The sequence below is a fragment of the Ambystoma mexicanum genome, chromosome 7p, assembly GCF_040938575.1.
Source record: "Ambystoma mexicanum isolate Mex_15411 chromosome 7p, UKY_AmexF1_1, whole genome shotgun sequence".
Lineage (NCBI taxonomy): Eukaryota > Metazoa > Chordata > Amphibia > Caudata > Ambystomatidae > Ambystoma > Ambystoma mexicanum.
In genome coordinates this window covers 867,473,461-867,493,364 of record NC_090939.1, presented here as the reverse complement: position 1 = coordinate 867,493,364, position 19,904 = coordinate 867,473,461, and positions in this window count along the sequence as shown.

Sequence of the window (19,904 nt, the reverse complement as noted above, 5' to 3'; positions counted from 1 at the left end):
TGCCCTGCACTGCTGGGGGGTGGGGGTGCAAGGGGACATGAGTGGGGGCCTGCTGGCAGGTGCCGGGCACTGCTGGGGGGTGGGGGTGCAAGGGGACATAAGTGGGGGCCTGCTGGCAGGTGCTCTGCACTGCTGGGGTGGGGGTGCAGGGGGACATGAGTGGGACATGAGTGGGGGAATGCTGGCAGGGGCCCTGCACTGCTGGGGGGTGGGGGTGCAAGGGGACATGAGTGGGGGCCTGCTGGCAGGTGCCCTGCACTGCTGGGGGTGAGGGTGCAGGGGGACATGAGTGGGTCATGAGTGGGGGCCTGCTGGCAGGTGCCCTGCACTCCTGGGGGGTGGGGGTGCAAGGGGACATGAGTGGGGGCCTGCTGGCAGGTGCCCTGCACTGCTGGGGGGTGGGGTGCAAGGGGACATGAGTGGGTGATCAGTCGTTCAAGCTGATATGTGGCTTGGCTGGGGGCATGCCCATGGTAGATGGGCTGCCTGCGGGATATGACCAGGGGTGCAGGGTAGTCCCCTGTGGTGTGGGCTGCCTGCAGGGGCCATGGGGGGTGTAGAGGGAACACCTGGGAGGAACCACACTGCCAATTCACATGTAGGACTCCCCGCGCACCCCCGAAATTCAGTACACCACTCTGACAGCAATATCGCGTGTGAAACTTCCCGCGCACCCCCGAAATACACGTACCCCACTCGCACAGGGTCCTTTCGCGTGTAAAACTTCACGCGAACCCCAGTAATACACATACCCCGCTCGCACAGGGCCCTTTCGCGTGTAAAACTTCACGCGAACTCCAGGAATACACGTACCCCGCTCGTACAGGGCCCTTTCGCGTGTGAGACTTCCCGCAAACCCCAGGAATACACGTACCCCACTCGCACAGGGCCAATATTCCTGGGGTTCGCGTGAAGTTTTACACCAAAAAGGGCCCTGTGCGAGCGGGGTACGTGTATTACTGGGGTTCGCGGGAAGACTCACACGCGATTTCAGCAGGGTACGTGTATTCCTAGGGTTCGCGGGAAGGCTCACATGCGATTTCAACAGGGTACGTGTATTTTGGGAGTGTGCGGGGAGTCCTACACGTGAATTGGCAGTGTGGGTCCTCCCAGGTGTTCCCTCTACACCCTCCAAGGCCCCTGCAGGCAGCCCACACCACAGGGGACTACCTTGCACCCCTGGTCATGTCCTGCAGGCAGCCCATCCACCATTGGCATGCCCCCCAGCCAAGCCACATGTCAGCTTGCACTACTGATCACCAACGCATGACCCCCTGCACCCCCACCCCCCAGCAGTGCAGGGCGCCTGCCAGCAGGCCCCCACTCATGTCCCACTCATGTCCCCCTGCACACCCACCCCCCAGCAGTGCAGGGCACCTGCCAGCATGTCCCACTCATGTCCCCCTGCACCCCCACCCCCCAGCAGTGCAGGGCACCTGCCAGCAGGTCCCCATTCATGTCCCCCTGCACCCCAACCCCCCAGCAGTGCAAGGCACCTGCCAGCAGGCCCCCACTCATGTCCCCTTGCACCCCCACCCCCCAGCAGTGCAGGGAACCTGCCAGCAGGCCCCCACTCATGTCCCCCTGCACCCCCACCCCCCAGCAGTGCAGGGCACCTGCCAGCAGGTCCCCATTCATGTCCCCCTGCACCCCCACCCCCCAGCAGTGCAAGGCACCTGCCAGCAGGCCCCCACTCAAGTCCCCTTGCACCCGCACCCCCAGCATTGCAGGGCACCTGCCAGCAGGCCCCCACTCATGTCCCACTCATGTCTCCTTGCACCCCCACCCCCCAGCAGTGCAGGGCACCTGCCAGCAGGCCCCCACTCATGCCCCACTCATGTCCCCTTGCACCCCCACACCCCAGCAGTGCAGGGAACCTGCCAGCAGGCCCCCACTCATGTCCCACTCCTGTCCCCCTGCACCCCCACCCCCAGCAGTGCAGGGCACCTGCCAGCAGGCCCCCACTCATGTCCCACTCATGTCTCCTTGCACCCCCACGCCCCAGCAGTGCAGGGCACCTGCCAGCAGGCCCCCACTCATGTTCCCCTGCACCCCCACCACCCAGCAGTGCAGGGCACCTGCCAGCAGCCCCCCACTCATGTCCCACTCATGTCCCCCTGCCCCCAGGTCATGACGATCCTCAATCATGGCCCTTATGGCCAGCCTCCCCAGCCCAAAGACCCAACCAAGTATTGCATCCACCCACATAGAAAAGGCAATTACATGATACAACCCCAATGGCAAGTATGTAAATGAACACATGTCCGTCACACACACACAATGGGTGCAAGTGAATGTGAAAACCCCTATCATGACATGCATGAAACCAATGAGATAATACCACACATCGAAGTATGAAGAAAAAAATGTATTAAACACAACATGAATGTAATCAAAATCCAACACACAACAATGGGAATAATAAAAGAAAAGCTGCATGTAAGTAAAAGAATAAAAATAAAATAAAAAGAAATCATAATGCAAAGAAATCCAAAGGAAATGGTGTCCAGAGTCACAGTCCAACAAAGCAAATCTAAGGGAAAAAAGAAAGTGAAAACCATTGCTCCATGGTGAAAATAAAAAAAAGAGAGTAATCCAATGGTGAACTGTGTACGGATGAACAATACAGGGTCCATGAGCCCAACTGATGAAATGAAACCTACCAAAAATACTACCTAATATAAAACTATATACAAAAACGTGGTGCATTGTCCAAGCGCAACCAAAATAAATAAAAAAACGAAAGGAAACCTAACACTATCTAACTATATACAATGGCAGCGGGAAAGTCCTGCGGCTCACTCTGTGATGTCCCGGGCCAGGGCATCATCGAACTCCATGTCGATGTCCCGGAAGCGGGACTCTGTCCTGGCCCTGAGGTCTCGCAGGGAGGCACTCATGGCCTGTTCCAACTCCCTGCGAGTTGCCTCGAGGCACTTTGCCCGCCTCAAAGCCCGACGCATGGAGAACTCTGCCCTGACCATGGTGAGCCGCGCCTCTTCCTCCCGCCGCCGCTCCGCACCTATCTGCTGGCCCAACCGGTGCCACACGGAAGACACTCCCATTCCTGGGTCCTCCTGCCCTCTGGCCGATGTCTGCCGCTCCGATGTTGATGGCCCCGAGCCATCATTGCTCCCACCTAGAGCCTGCTCCTGCTGCTGCTGTCCATCTGCCGTGTCTGATGGGGCCTGCACATCCTCCATCAGCTGGTCTCCAGTTGTGGTGTCCACCCGTGCTGGGCCGCTGACTCCCGACTGTGGCAGGGATGTGAGCTCCACCAAGCTGGCTGTGTTGGTCGGGCCAGGTCCACAGGGGGCCCTGGTGGAATCTGGGCCGGAAGACGGTGTGGAGAACGACTGGCTCATAGTTTCCACAGATGAGGAGAGGTCCGCCAGAGTGCGCGACACATGTAGGAACCCACCAACCAGGGACCCTCCCAGCAGTGCCACGTCACGACGCTGCTCTCCGTGATGGCGTGCGTTCTCTGCCCAGGAAGAACGCACATCATCACGAATGACACGTGTGCGCAACGCGACACCAACCAGGACGGAGCCCATACGTTTGTGGGGCCCCTCGTCCACAGGTAGTGGAGAGGCAGATGACATGGCACTCTCCCCTACCTGCGGACGGGCCTGGGACGGGGCCTCCCTGCTGGTGCATGGTGGTGCAGTCACAGGGTCATGGACAGCGACATGCACAGGCCCCTCCGCAGTGACCTGTGCTGCCTCCTGACCCTGGCCCTGGACTGCACCACTTGCACCAGTGGTACTACCCCCACCAGGCCCCATGCACGGCTCAGTAGCGGGCTCCTCCTCCTCTGTGGAGACCACCAACCTGGATGTCTCCACAGCGTCTTCCGCCATTGGAAGCCCCTGTGGGGGCTCACCGGGCCCTTCCGCCACAGCTGTTGTGGCAGACGCAGCACCAGCCCCCTCGCTCCCGGATGATGGTAATTCCTGGGAGGGTGGCTGGGCCTTGCGTCGCCACCCTGTGGAGGCATCCCCGCTGCTTGGCTCCACAGCACTGTCTCCGCCCTCTTCTTCACTTGACGCTGCGTAGAGGGAGACATAGAACACAAGCATCAGGGTACAGTACAAAATACCCTAGACAGAAAGCAATAACACATGAGTGGCACTGTCAAATGTCACTTCCATCCTGTCATTCCACAAAACATGGGTGAATGCACACAACACACATGCAGAAACAGTCCTGGCGCCTTCAATCAACATCAACATCCATGTAGAAGGGCCCCTGTAAACCAAGACGTTGCCTTCAAAGTCACATGTATCCATGGCGTTTCAAAGTCACACACACTTCTCAGGCACACACACACACATGTGCACCATACATGTACATGACATCAGCACCCCTTCCTCACCCCCCCTTCATGTCCAGGAACAGAGACAGCCATGCTTTCATGTGTGCATTCCGCATAGAGCTCCCCATGTTGCATTAAAACACATGCACCAACCATGTGGTTCACACATTACTGGTCTCACATGCATGACCATGATGTCCCTGCACACACACATCCATACATGGCCTATGTCACACATACAGGCAAGCATCAGACTACCAGCACATTGCAACATGCCTTGTCTCACACAGCAATGCTTGGCCACTTACCGCGCAATTCCAGACGGGTCTGCCTCCGAAGGATCTGGACATGGAGCGCTGGGCCTACACGTTCCAGGACCCTCATCTGAATGTTACTCTTGCGTGCCCGGCCCCCCTCCGCGAGGAGCCGGGCCTTGTGGAGGGTCCTGGACCTGAAGTCCTCCCAGCGCTTCTTGACGTGCTTGATGTTGCGGGTTGCCACCCCTTCCGCGTTGATGGCAACCACTATGTCGTTCCAGATCCTCTCCCATCCTTCCTTGTTGGCGCGTGATGTTCCGAAGAGGGCATCATAATGCCCCAGGATATGCTCCACCAGGACACCAACTTCGGTGGCAGTGAAGCTGGTGGCCCTCTGCCTCTCTGGCTGGGGGTTGCCAGTGGTGCCAGATGGAGATGTGCCCGACATGGCAACCCCAGAGGCAGGAGTGGGTGGGCAACTGGGTCCTGGGGCTGGGCTGTGGAGCGATGGTATCCCAGTCGGGAGTCTTCTGTTCCAGCAGGGGTGGACACAGCAACTAGACCCCTGCAGATGGCTGATGTGCAGGCACCAAATAGCAGGGCACGTGGGCAGCAGACAGTCAGGCAGCAGCAGATGGCAGGTGGGAGCGTGCTCAGGGCTCTGGGGGGCAGTAAAATGGCCTTCAGGGCAGGAGCATGGTCTTCCGTGTGTGTATGCGTGGCCAGCTTGATACAGAGTAATTTGGCACGTGAAAAAATTGCACATCAGCGTGTAATTCGAGGAAAGGCCCTTAGCGCGTAAGCGGGTCAGCACACTTACGCAATTTCATTAGACCAAAGGCCCTTAGCGCGTAAGCGCATCTGTGACGTATCGCGCACGGGCGTTGCCCTTTTGTGTGTAAAACTTCACGCGAACCCCAGGAATACACGTACCCCACTCGCACAGGCCCTTTCGCATGTGAAACTTCCCGCGCACCCCCGAAATACACGTACCCTGCTGAAATCACATGTGAGACTTCCCGCAAACCCCAGTTATACACATACCCCACTCGCACAGGCCCTTTCGCATGTGAAACTTCCCGCGCACCCCCGAAATACACGTGCCCTGCTGAAATCGCATGTGAGACTTCCCGCGAACCCCAGTTATACACGTACCCCACTCGCACAGCCCCTTTCGCGTGTGAAACTTCCCGCAAACCCTGTAACACACATACCCTGCTCCAATCGCGTGTGAAACTTCCCACAAACCCCAGTAATACACGTAGCCCGCTCGCACAGGGCCTATCTCATGTGAAACTTCCTGCGAACCCCAGTTATACACATACCCCACTCGCATAGGCCCTTTCGCATGTGAAACTTCCTGCGCATCCCTGAAATACACGTACCCGGATCCAATCGCGTGTGAGACTTCCCGTGAACCCCCGTAGTACACGTACCCTGCTCCAATCATGTGTGAAACTTCCCGCGAACCCCAGTTATACACGTACCCCACTCGCACAGGCCCTTTCGCATGTGAAACTTCCCGCGCACCCCCGAAATACACGTACCCTGCTGAAATCGCATGTGAGACTTCCCGCGAACCCCAGTTATATACGTACCCCACTCGCACAGGCCCTTTCACATGTGAAACTTCCTACGAACCCTGTAATACACATACCCTGCTCCAATCGCATGTGAAACTTCCCACGAACCCCAGTAATACACGTACCCCGCTCGCACAGGCCCTATCGCGTGTGAAACTTCCTGCAAACCCCAGTTATACACATACCCCACTCGCACAGGCCCTTTCGCGTGTGAAACTTCCCGCGCATCCCCGAAATACACGTAACCGGATCCAATCGCGTGTGAGACTTCCCGTGAACCCCTGTAATACACGTACCCTGCTCCAATCGTGTGTGAAACTTCCCGCGAACCCCAGTTATACACGTACGCCACTCGCACAGGCCCTTTCGCGTGTGAAACTTCCCGCGAACCCCGTAATACATGTGCCCTGCTCCAATCGCGTGTGAAACTTCACGCAAACCCCAGTTATACACGTACCCCACTCGCACAGGCCCTTTCGCGTGTGAAACTTCACGTGAACCCCAGTAATACACGTTCCCCGCTTGGCGTTTGCTGTTTGGCAGACCTGTAAACTGGTCCAGGGTTAGCGCAGCCCTTTGCGCTGGATTGGGGATTTTGATGGCTTTTCCTTGCGCAAGGGCGTTCTTGGGGGCGTAACTGGCGCTGCTGCAGGGTCGCTGCGCCACTCTGCACCACGGCAGGTTTTGGTGGCTAAAATCCATCAATACGCTGTGCGCAGAAATGGATTTTAGCGCACACGGCTGGCGCAGACATTCGCACGCGCACACTGTGCGCCAGCCGCGTGCGCCACTTGTGCGCGAAATTCTATGAATTACCCCCTTAAACTCTCCACTGTCGGAGGCAATAGCTTCCCCGTGAAAGCTGCTACCCTTTGGAATTCCTTAACTCATAACTTGAGAGCTGACCAACCCTACTCACACTTCAGAAGGAACTTTATCAAACACCTGAATGCCAACAACCCTAGCCCGTCTACTCAAGCTTAGGACAATGAACTATCAATGTAACTGCACTTGCTACCCTTCTACCCATAGTAATCCTGACACACACAGATCTCTGCTGTATATATTTTTCACTGTATTTTGCTATTGCATCAGTTACTATGATGCATATCATATTGTATATCATATATTTCTGTAATTTCTGTACATGCCTAATTCTGCACAACTGTATATATGTGTACACATGCCTAACTCTGCACAACTGTGTATATGTGTATATTAGTGTATATTTCTGTAACATTGTAAGCTTCGCATTCTCTTTCCTGCTGCGCCCTGCTGCCTCTGGGTATGGAGCGCATTATAAATAAAGAAACAAACAAACAAACAAGTGGAATTGAAAAAGGTGATTCCATCAGATTGGCAAGGTTGACCAAAGCTGGAAGGTTGGTTCATAGATTTGGTGAAAAGGGTTTCCCTGTTCTTCATAGGAGAAGTAGTAGATGCATGACAATAGGCCATGATGGTTTCAGACATGGGGATGTTATTTTCAAGGCAAAATGGTGGATACCATGTCCCACCTGATGGAGTCATGACATCTCCCCGGAGGCTTTCTCCTCCTTTGTGATCCTCCCTCATATCGCCGCCCCCAGGTTCACTATCAGTTAGCGGCTACTGTCCCCTGGCAACATGGGAGGAAGTTACCGCCAGGAGATCAGTGATGACTCCACCAGATTGATCACATACCCTTCCCCTAATAACATTAGTTCTCTCAGCGCCTATTGGAAAACAGGAAAGGAAGTCTACATTACCCTGTTCTCTTCCTTTTCAGAGTTCTACCTTAAAACCATAGGGCTGTAGGTGTAAGAACCAGTGCATGATGTGTGCTTTGGTGTCCTTGAGGAGGCACATTCATGTTCATTAAGCATGATCTGTAACCAACCAAAATGGTCTACCCGTGAGGTAATAATTAAGATCTGGAGAAACAATTTCCTTCTAATGTACAGAATAGGATGTTCAATACCACCTTCAACACAGGTTCACTACACAGAATGTGCTTGAGTTTATCAAAACACAATTGGTCTTCCTCTTTCCACTTTACTTCTGGTGCTCTGCCTTTCAGTCAGGCAAGACATGATGGATTAATAACTGGGGGTAAATCACCTATAATGCCCTGCGACGCCCCTTGCTTCTTTGTCTTCTACTTTAGGAGACTTGGCAGGTCTGAAAAGGGCATGGGAGACAAACAAAATAACAGCCTTACGTTAATACTCAGGCAGTAAAACCAAATAAAGCATCATACCATGACCACAGGTGGACGTTGTGCCATCGGCGAGTCTCTTGTCTCGGGTTTCGTGTGACTGTGGCAGACAGTTCATAATTGCTTGACTTTTTTGAGGATCCTGGGGGGGTCTTCAGAGGGCCCTGATGACAGCTGACCTCCCTTGTTGTATGTGCACGGATCATCATGGGAAGCAGCCCATAGACCTCTGACCGCGTCTTTCCAATCTTGAAAGCGGCACAGAAGCAACACCACTTCAGGTCTCCACACCTGCTGTGCACCTACCCATGCTCTGCGGTCCTGTGGTCCAACAGCCTCCCAGTCTCTTGGAAGCCCTTGCGGTAAGGCATGCTTTAGCATGAACATGCCACATGTCCCTCTCTTCAGCAGATATGTTAATGGTTCTTTGCACAGTTCAGAGGAAATATTGAGCCTAAAAAAACAAACTTAAATGTAAGTGGAAGCAAATTACTGACTCGTTTAATCCTATAGTTATGAACATTTAACCTTGGCATGCATAATTTGACATAATAAAACCAGTACATTTAGCCCACACAGGAAAACATCAAAATGAGAAACATTTCTTTATTATAACACATTTGAATCATATTTTTTTTAAGTCAAAGAAAGCTTTAAATTCTGAGCAAAACATCATTTATTTTCAACATTTGAACAGCTGTATCTCAATATGCTAATGGCCAACAAGTCACAGCCTTCATGATAAAAAAGACACAATGGGTTCATTCGCTGCCTAGCTACTAAACTCATGGCCTTGCAGTATAGTTCCCCCACTGCCTGCAATTGTTGATAATGGTTTGACACGTTGTACAGATATTAAAGTTTCTCATACAAATTCATCAATATTTTTCCTTACAATGCTATTGAATCAGGCATACAATGTTTTAAAAAATGCCAACGTTTGTTTTTCTAAATATGAATACGAATCGGATCCACCCTAAACGAAAACAAAACAGTAATCTGTGTCATTATTATTATTATTGTTATTATTATTATTATTATTATTATTAGCATATTTATTGAGCATGGCCCTAGCATCAGGAAGCAACAGATTGCTTTCTAAGACAAAGGGAGAAGGACACCGTGAGGGAAGTAGAGATACAAGGGAGCGGGATGCTAGCAAATTGGGCGTGTGGGCAATTTGGCAGCAAAGGATCTACAAGCAAACAGGAGAGGAAACAGGGAGAGCGGACCACCCGGTCTCATGTTAGAGAGTGTAGGAGGCTATAGAAGTAGGTATTAGAGATGAGTGATTACTTGAAGACAGCTTCTTCCTGAAATGTAGGAAGTAAGTGGGCGTGTCTGGTGTTGAAGGGGTGGAGGTTTTAAAGTCTGGAGGCGTAGACAGAGAAAGCCTGTCTTCTGGTTCTTTCCTTTCTGCACAGGCTGAGTTCAAGTCTGCACATGTCCTTACTTCTGGTGGACCATAGTTGCATAGTGAGGTCGTTCATGGACTTCAAGGTGATAGATTTAAAAATGATGCATCAGGATTTGATGATGACACAGGCTTCAATGCAGCAGGTGCAGTTGTGGGTCGAGTTGAGGTGCTTGAACTTTCGTAGACCTTTGATGGGGTTTGCTGCAGCACGTAGGACACATTTCAGGGATGCCAGGGCAGTCACCAGGTGGCCTTCCAGAAAGTGATTGCCACCATCCAGTTGTCATGTTGTCCCCTCCACTTTACGGGCTAAATGCTAAATCATGTTCTTGTTTTGTTTCAATCAAGCACACATGTGCATGTTTGTAGTTAAATCCATACAAATCGTGTGTTCTCATGTATTCCTCCAATTCTACATTTTCTGTGATGATCCTTCTATCTTCCTTCTTCATTCTCTCTCTCTTTTCTCTCGCCCTCCTCCCACTACAACCGTTCCCTGTGATTCTTCCTCTCTTCCTCCTCTTCTTTCCAGGCCATTGTCTCCTCTCTTTCCTCCTTCACCTGCAACAGCCTTCCAAAGTCCCACAGAACTGGACTGGCCAGACCCCCTTCTATATTGTTGAGCTAATATTAACATTATCTGTGCTTTGGGAGGCCCTCATATCACTCTCATAGACACAGCTCCCTACAGTCCAGGCCTTTCCTTGAGGGTTTCATCTTACTGGCTCAAACGTTTCATGTGCAGTTCATTATTAATATTCAGATTAGTCTCATTTGCATAGGCATCTGAAAGTCTGGAGGCTGCGCCTCCAGGCACGCATTTGCCATCTTGGAGTCAGGCAGCCCTGTCATGGCCGATGTCAGACTTTACCACAGCAGCATTTAGAAATACCCACATCTGCTACTCCACATCTCCGAACTGCAGGGGTGTTGCTAGGTCTGGAAAAGACCTGGGGCTAAGCTGATGTCGAAACTGTCAGGATTGGGGGCTAGCCAGTCTTTTGGTTGTAGCTACTGAGATTCTATCTGGGGCTACAACCAAAAGACCAGGGGCTATAGCCCTCTTACCCCCCCAGAAACGCCTCTGCTGAACTGTATTTGGCAGCACACTACTAAACCAGCTGCCTGGTTGCAAGCCTGCCTTTACTCTAATGGGGCTGGGGTAGCATTTCTGTGCATAAGTTCACGGACAGCACATGCAAAACATCTGGCATTCTTAACTCCAAGATCTGCTTGAAAACTGCACTTGTTCGCTTGCAGGGTTCTAACATTGAATCTCTTGGAACGTGTGGCAGCCTAGGCGAAGCCTGGGCCTTGAGGATGGGACTCCCGCATATGCTACCTTCTTGAATAGGCTCTCCTAGTGGACAGCTTTTCCCAGCCCCACAGTCTCTTGAACCTTCTTCCTGATTCTTCATATGTGAATTTATTTTTGGAGCTACAACCAGGATCTGGGCTAGTGACCCCAACAGGCTACTCTCTAGCCCCTTCAGTAGCTTCTGACTCTTTCCAGCGTCTGGGTCAAGCCTCTCCAAAATGCTCCCTACTCCATTCTCCTCCCCATGCCTCATCCTTCCCACGTATCCACCTCCTGTTCTTTAACATACCAACAATATGGCCTGCTTGGCTTTGAATCCTCCTGCTCTCACACTCTGCTTTGCTTGATCATCTCACTGCTACAACAATTCTCCAGAATGCCTACCTATCTTTCACCCAATGTAGTGGTTTCACCTCTTTTTATATTGTTTCTGGAACACTAATTAGTCCATTAAAAAGCCTATTTAGGGGGCCAGTCTTCACATCAGTTGGGGGCTGTGTGCTTGGTGTGGGTTACTAGGTTCCACCTCTTCCCGGGGTGCATGTTCCAGTCATCCCGGGATGCTTAGGTGTTGTGTTTTCTCTTATATTTAATTTGAGCCAGTGCCCCTGCTCCCATGACCTGAGAGCTCACATATCCTCTCCACCACCTTGTGGTCAGGCAAAGGCATTAATGCAGCCAGTCTGCCCCACATTCTGGCGCTTAGGCGATCAGTAGGTGTACTCACTACCAGAGAATTTGTGTGGTCAGCATATGCTTTGTCCCCAAGGAATACTGTCACATTGAGCCAATCGAATCTTCACAATTACATCTCAGTGTCGTACTTGTTCCACCTGCACAGCTGTGGAAGCTTTGCTTCTCATACGTATCTTCCAAGATCATTGCCGAATACCGCTGCACACCGTAGCACTGATCATTGTCATCGGTACAAAATAAACCAATTTAGCACAACAAAGGCTTTATCGCCCTATAACCTTTCCAACTACACCATGTAGGGAAGCATGGAATAGTTAACATTTGTAGTTAGTGGATATGATATAACATTTCTGAAGGGAAATTGAGTGGAACAGGGGATTGGGCAATAGATGACGGCTGTAGAAGGTACACTTAGTCAGTGGGTTTGGGCCTTCATCTTCCTGGGTGGTTGGCTTTCTGTGGCATGCCTTGCCTCTTATAGGAAAAGACAGGCTTTTTATTTTCAGGCACCATGTTGTTTGGTTTAATTGTAGTAGTTGTGTTCAAGATATGAGCTTATTTTATTCATAGCACCAACACATTTACCTGTGTGAATTCTATACACATGGGCAAAAGGACCGTTTGCGAAGGACTTAAGCTGTGACATTGACCAGTTGTTAACTGTGATGTATCCTTCATAAGCCTTTGCTTTGCTCATGCCTATAAACTTGGGGTGAAGAGCCGTTACCACTTGGACAGCTTGCATAATAAGACCGCATGTTCTGAACCTACTTATTGCATAAACATTGTAACATGTTCCTTGTGACAAATTGGATTCTGCCTCACAGGAGTACAAGGATGAGTCGGGGTAAAATGGCCTATTCAGCCCTCACACTTCTTCAAACCAAAACACAATGCAATCATAAAGGTAAAACAGGGACAATCAAGAGAAATACCTCCTTTGCCTTTTGTGGTAAGGTGGGCAGAGGAAAGGCTGTTCTCTCAAGAGTGGTGTGAAGGTGAATCAGTAGTGACCCAAACAACAGAGTATCACAGTCCAAAATAAAGTAAATGTCCCATCAAGGTTAAATGAAAAAATAAGCACTTTAAGAAAAACACACCACCTGTACTTAGAATGAAAAAAAGATTAATACACAAATAACCACACCGAAGGAAGAACAGAGAGAAGGCAGCAGACTGGAGAAAGTAGCACTCTGAGTGTAGTTCCAGAGGTGGTAGGTAAGGAACTAGCATCAATAGGATATTTGTTGAAACAAGTAGCGATAGTGACCTAACCAGTCTCTAGTGCCTGAGTGGACCGTGGGGGCAGTTTAAAGTCAACAGTATCTAGAATCAGTTCTTGGAGGGCAGACTCAGTCAGACCCAAGGTCGAACGCTGATGCAAGCTGATCATGCTCAGTTTAGGCATGTAGGCTCGTGGAGGTCCCGACAGAAACGCTGATGTAAGCTGATCAGGCTCAGTTTAGGCTTGTAGGATCGTAGAAGTCCCGGCAGCAAGTGGACGTCAAGTAGGGGCAAATGGTGCTGTGTGCGGAGGAACAGCGGCTCTTCAAAGATGCAGGTTGGGCAGTCCCAGGAACTCTGCAGTTGGCCAGGCTGAGTTGGGCTTTAGCTACTGGGATGGGTCGATGGGAGACGCTACAGCATTGTGAGTTGGCAGGCCATGGTCATCGAAAGTGGTGATCATGGGTGTGTGAAGTGTGATTGATGAGGTGGCAGTTCCAGGGCTAATGGCCCGAGCTATAGTTGTAACTGCTTGTTAGTGTCGGCGAGTGACTCTTCAGTGATTCGGTTCGGGTCCTGACATTGAGCAGTCGTTTCGGTCTACCAGGTGACAAGCTTTGGCAGGGACCCGATGCTGGGTCAAGTTGCTTGAAGGTGCAAGCAAATGTTCAAATGCTGGAGGTGCAGAACAACCAATGCTGGTGACTTCCCTCTTTTTCCAGGTGCAGTGAAGAAAGAGCGACTGGTTCTGTTTAATGAACAGGGACCTTTCACTGATCTGGTCCTCCGGTTGCTGTGAGGCCCTTTTAGGGGGAATCGAGGATAGGATGAATCCATTCAGGATCTGCTCTCACAGTTCAGGAGATTCTGGTGTAGCATGGTAGGTCCTGATCCACAACAGAGGTTACTCCTGATGTACCCTGTGAACGGTAGGGGACAGATCTTTCTTCTACCCTGGATGATTCCTTCTTCACTGCAGGCTGAGGCTTTGAAGAGTACAACTCTCCCAAAGGAATTCCGTTGAGATCTTCAGAAGGAATCTGCAGCCTTAAAGTATCGAAGAGGAACTGTGCAAATCTGCTGAAGGGGTGGAAGACTCTTTCTTTTAAGGTCAAATGTTCCCAGGTGATTGGAATAAAGCTAGCCTGCCTTAGTGGTCCAACCCCTGCTCTGCAGTGGAGTGGACTTGATGTCAAACCCAAAGTGTTTTCCTCCACCGGATGTGGAAGGGACAGGAAATAGAGAGAGAGGGACAGTGAGAATCAAAATGGTGGAAATCGTCTCTCATTGACCAGAGACATCCTGCCTATCATAATCTCACCCCTTCCCTTCTCACTGAGAGCAAAGGCTCTTAGAGATGCAGCATCCTGGTGTAAGGCTCCTCCTTTGGAATGGGTGTGCTCCTTGATGCCCAGGCCCAGGAAAGCTGCCTGCTGTGCAGCTCTAAGGGTGGAGGGTTTTACATGCCCTCACAAAAATATCAAAGAGGAGGCCTGGCCTTTCAGTCTCTTGTCCTGCCATTTGGCGGACTACACACAGCTGACCACAATACACATCACCTTCCATAGTGGAGCTGGCTCCCAGGAGCTGACACATGTGCATTATTAATTGGACTGTCAGTCATGGTGAAGAGGAAGTGTCAAGTATCGCCCCCACTCAAGTTGCCCCCCTCTCATTGCCTATTGAGTTCACACCAAAGTATATGACGTATGAAGAACAGTTAAAACAGCAGAGAGCAACACATGGGCTCTGCCCAGTACCTATCAGAATAACAGCACCTATAAATATACCGGCACCTATGAAAACCTGGATAGTAAGGTACCCATTAAAAGAGCCATATCTACATCCTAGACATTATGACAGTTGTTTGAATAAAATACCTGAAGAAGCTAAGAAGATAAGGAAGGAAGATGAATGGTGAAGTCATAAGAAATCACACTGACGCACATATAGAAGATATAATGACCTGAGAATACTGACAAGAGACGAAATATAGAGGAGATACCACGGATACGTGAAATCTTGGGCTCAAGATGAAGAAACTTATGCCACATACATGACAAAGATATTTAGTTGGTTTAAACGTGTACAGATGCAAGTAACTGCAAGAGGTAAAGAAATCAGGAAGCTAGCTTATGCTTAATAGTCAATAGATTGCAGCAAGTGCCAACTTTTACAAGTATATACCTCAAGAAGCACTTTATGTATGATTGCAAGTCCACTACGCATATGAGCATAATTGAACAAAGGTTATAAAAGGCCTCCAATGGAGTGTGTCGCATCAAGAAAATCGAGAATAGAGACAGAGAAAAACTCAGCTAAGGATGACCATGCCAAAAAGCCAAGGTCTTATCTGGCTGGAATAGGCCGACATTGGATACAAATAAGGAGAAGAGAACAGAGGATCCCGTTCAGAAACGTCAAGATAAGCTACAGATGTCAGAGAACTGGTAGAATTAAATCAAATATACGAAAAGACACCGAGAAAAGCCGAGTTCACGGTGTCCAGTCACGTTACAAAGGCAGGCTCCAAAAGTGAGACTTTCACACCTACGCATGGATCCCCGCCATGCCCATACTCCTTAAAAGTTCTTAGAGCAAAGAACAGAGTCAAGGCCAAACTATAAAGCAGTAATTGACACATGACTATTGAGGTGATGATTGATTGTAGCATAATTGATGGGAAGCTGGGGTGCAGACGAGCTTCTCTGCACCTGGATGTTCTTTCTGTGTGCTGCTAGACATAGGTGGAAAAGTATGAGTGGGGTTGATGCAAACCCAATCATAGTGGACCATGTAATCTAGGGTCCTATAGTGAGTAGGGCCAATAGGACGTCATACTTTTAGTGACGTTCATAGAGGCTATTTTGAAGGAAGGGCTTAGATGCCCCACCTGACATTGATTATCCGATCCCCTCTCCCCATTACCATATACAGATATAGTACCTATGTTAAAGTTACCTTCCTATAACCAATCACGTTGCATGTTAGGGTTTTAAGGTTGCCATGTAGAATGATGTTAATATGTACACAGGTAGTACGTCGGCAATGACGAGTGTTTACTATAATATTGTGTTTTTTCTGAAAGTAAAGAGAGCGAGAAGATCGAGTGATTGCTGATGCTGAACGTATCATTAAACTGACTCACTTTGGCAACTATTGAGTTGTCTTAATTATTTTATGTATGAGTATGAATCTGCATCCCCATCTATCTCGGGGGTACTGCTAATCATGTTAAAGGGCTGTTTGGAGATCATCCAGTTCACTTGGTAGCAGAGCTAGATGGTTAGATTAGATAAAGATACCCATCGACCGTCGACATATGTATCTTCGGGTCCTCTGCAATATCACACGTCCTTTGCCATCCGGCTGATAGAACGAGAAGCTCCCCATAGATAGTGGATAGATTAAGTGAAAAACCCTGCAGGTTAGGTGTGACAGGTCCCTTGCTTTCTCTCAAAATCCCCTCCCACATCTACGAGTAGCGGATCGAATGAGCGGCACTTAGAGGCAGTAATGAAGGCAGTGATCCCGAGTGTCTGTAGATGAAAACATGCGACCGGTGAGTAAAAAGGACTGAATGTTTTGGTAAAGCATGCATGCTTAAAAAACAAGTAAAGGAAGGTAACGGAGGGAGGTGGGATAAAATATAACGTCAGAGTGAGAGTGTAATGTATATATAAGGGGAAAGATATTGATTCGAGTGTGGCCGAGCAATGAGTTATCGTGAGTGTGGCCGAGGTAAGAGTATACGCCCAGTTCCTAGATTTTAAAGAATGCTATAAGAAACCCTTATCTAAAGTCCTGTAAATAGGATGACGTAGGAGACCAGATTGATTAAAGACAATCCGAAAGAGATAGGCTTAAGTTCCATATCAGAACAGACATTAGGGGAAAGATGCGTCTGAGAGAGCAGACGGCATGAGATGGATGTGGCCGGCCGGAGTTTGTCTGTTCGTCTTATGTGTTTGAGTAAAATTGTGACGTCATAGTTGAAAACAGTTTTATGTGAAAAAAGGTATGAAAATTGCACGATTATAAAACGAAATTATTGCATGATATGGGTTGATTGTTGTTTTTTAGCAAGATTAAAGTAAACAATATTGTTGAAGTAACGGGATTGGATATTGCCACGATTGGTGCTCGCTCATATTGTTGATTTTGAAACACAATTTTTATAAAGTGTGAAGTGAAAAATAAGCAAGTTTTATATGAATAAGGGATAGACAAGTTAAGCATGCAAGATATCACTCCGTTAATACACCTGTGTAAACAGTTGCGGAAACACGCACCTAAGCTTAAACAGTACAGTGCGGAATGGGTTAAAGGAACTGCGAAAAAAAAAATGTATGCCCTGACTCGAAGGCGGCTCGCTATCCAAAATGGTCCTGCAGCACATGATGACATATTTACATGCCACATACACTGGTAATTGTTAGACAAGCGCCTGGCTAGTTTAGAACTTTGTTAGATGTACCAGGAAGAAAGAGAGGAGGAGCCGCCGTTAGATTGGATACTGAATATATGCAAAGAGGGGGGTGAAGACCCTCTGCGCTACCCGCCCCATCTGAAATAAAGAACAAAGCTAAAGACAATGGATTGTACCCACTAAGGGAACTTAAAGCAGCAATGGGATATAGAAACCCATCATATGAGTCACCTATGCAAAGTAGTCACGAAAACCCAGAGAAGGACAGAGAAAGAAATATTGCCTCCAAAGTCCTGAGGGACAAGAGAGACGTGAATAGGAAAAAGGTGATCAAGCACAAGCAAGTACATCTTTAGGTATGGGAAGAGAGGCACTCACACAGAACAAATGGATGGGAGGTCAGATTTTATTGAAACTCAATGGTAAAGGCAGTGAGGACATAAGACAAAAGGGAGAATGAGACGAACAAGAAAGAAGGGATAAGGAAAAGGAAGGACGATTAAGAGAAGAAGGGGTAAGAAAAAAGGATAGGCAGAAACAAGAGCAGTTATATCATAATGAACAGGTTAGAAAACAGGAAAAGGTGGAAGAACAAAGAAAACGTGATAATAATAAGAAAAAAACGCTGATGATCAAGAAAAAATAGTACAAAGGAGAATAGAAGAAGAAGAGCAAAAGATACGCGAGAAGAGAATACAAAGGTGGTGAGACGAGGAAATATGAAGGGCGAATGAACGAAGAGATACTAGGAAAAAGGAGGAAGACAGGGTTAGAGAAGACGCAAGGAAGCGTAGAGAATTTGATGACGATGTGGAACGCAAGCGAAGACAGAGAGCGTGTGATCTCAAGTATCTGGAAAGGGAGGTTAGAAAACCAGATTCAGTGGTAGAATGAGAAGATATAAAATAATTCTTTCCTGGGTACTATTCAGTACCAAGCACGTCTAGAATACATCTAGAAGATGACTTTGACACCAAAAGTATCAGAGAGACAATCGATAGAATATATGATGAGAAGGGACTAGAAAAGGTACTCCAAGGAAAGGGAAAGGATGAGTGCCTTGAAAGCACCCAGTTGTACAATACTGAGAATGCTTCATGCAGCAGCAGACATAGAGAGCTGTTGCTAGATCGGCTGACTCTAAATAGAAATGAGGAAGATGAGAGAAGCTGCACGAGTTGGGCACAGGTAATATCAGATGAAGAAAGGGAAGCCTGTGAAAGAGAAGAAAGAGAAGAAAGAGACACAGAGTGAGGTCGCATGAGACGTCTCTCTATGGGTAAGTAAATAAGATGGTCAGATTCAATTGTGTCTGCATCTTAAGTACCAGAGTTAGTGACCCAGTCAGATCAACATGAAGGACTGCCACATGCTCAGAGGGGGGTGTCTCCCACACCATATGTAAGCAGGTTAACGACATTGCCAGGCAGACGGCGATGTGGAAATATTACCCCTGCGGTAGACAGACACATGAAGAGGGACAAAAAGGAGTTTTCTGCATCACAGTTTCCGTTATTAGAGAAGGGAGGGACAAGGCCACAGTATATACCATGGCCACAGATGGATAGAGAGAATCTAAAAAACAAGTTCCCAATGTTGACATCTGGTGCTGGGAAATGGATACATGAGTTAGAAAAGATGACGGAAGGTAATAGGTTGGCTATAGGGGATATCAAGGGTCTTTTGATATCCAAACTTGGTGATAGAGCTGACGATGTTTGGACATATGCAGGTTACCCTGGTGTGACTACAGTCAATACCGCATATGATGGAGCGCAGTTTAACAATTGCAGAACCGCGGTATGGAAAGCGGTTTGAGTGCTATACCTGGACACTTCTGACATAGGAGCTATAATGACGCATACAATGAAAAAGGGAGATGATCCATTGCTTTACATTCAGACGTTTCAAGATGCATGGGTACTGGAAACTCATGAATCTTGGGGGAAATCCCTACCCGTGTTTTACCATATATTATGTCAAGGGCTGCCAGAACAGGTGCAGAAGCCGGTAGGAATCGAAGGTAAGCCATGGTCAGAAATAAAACTGACAATTGCACATTTTTTCAGGCTGCTGCAAGAGAAAAATGGAAAGAAGAAAGATGGAAGGAAAGGCGAAGAGGCCAAATTAGTGCAGAAAAAATTGGCTAAATATGCCACTGAAGGGGCAATGTTAACAAGCACAGATGGATCCAATGTGCAGCAGGTCAATATCCAACGACAGTTCAACCAAAGTAATAATGGGTTTAGCCAAAGAGAAGAGATTCCTGAGGAAGGGGATGGCAAAATAATCATGGAGGATTTCAGAATATGTAAGGCGGAAATCAGAATATGCAAAATGGGCAAATGATCAGACTCCGCCAACTTGCTGGACGTGTGAGATGACAGGGCATCTAGCGCGTATGTGCAGGAGTCAAGGGATGGTGCAAAATGACCATTTTACAAGATGGGGAATGATGAATCCAC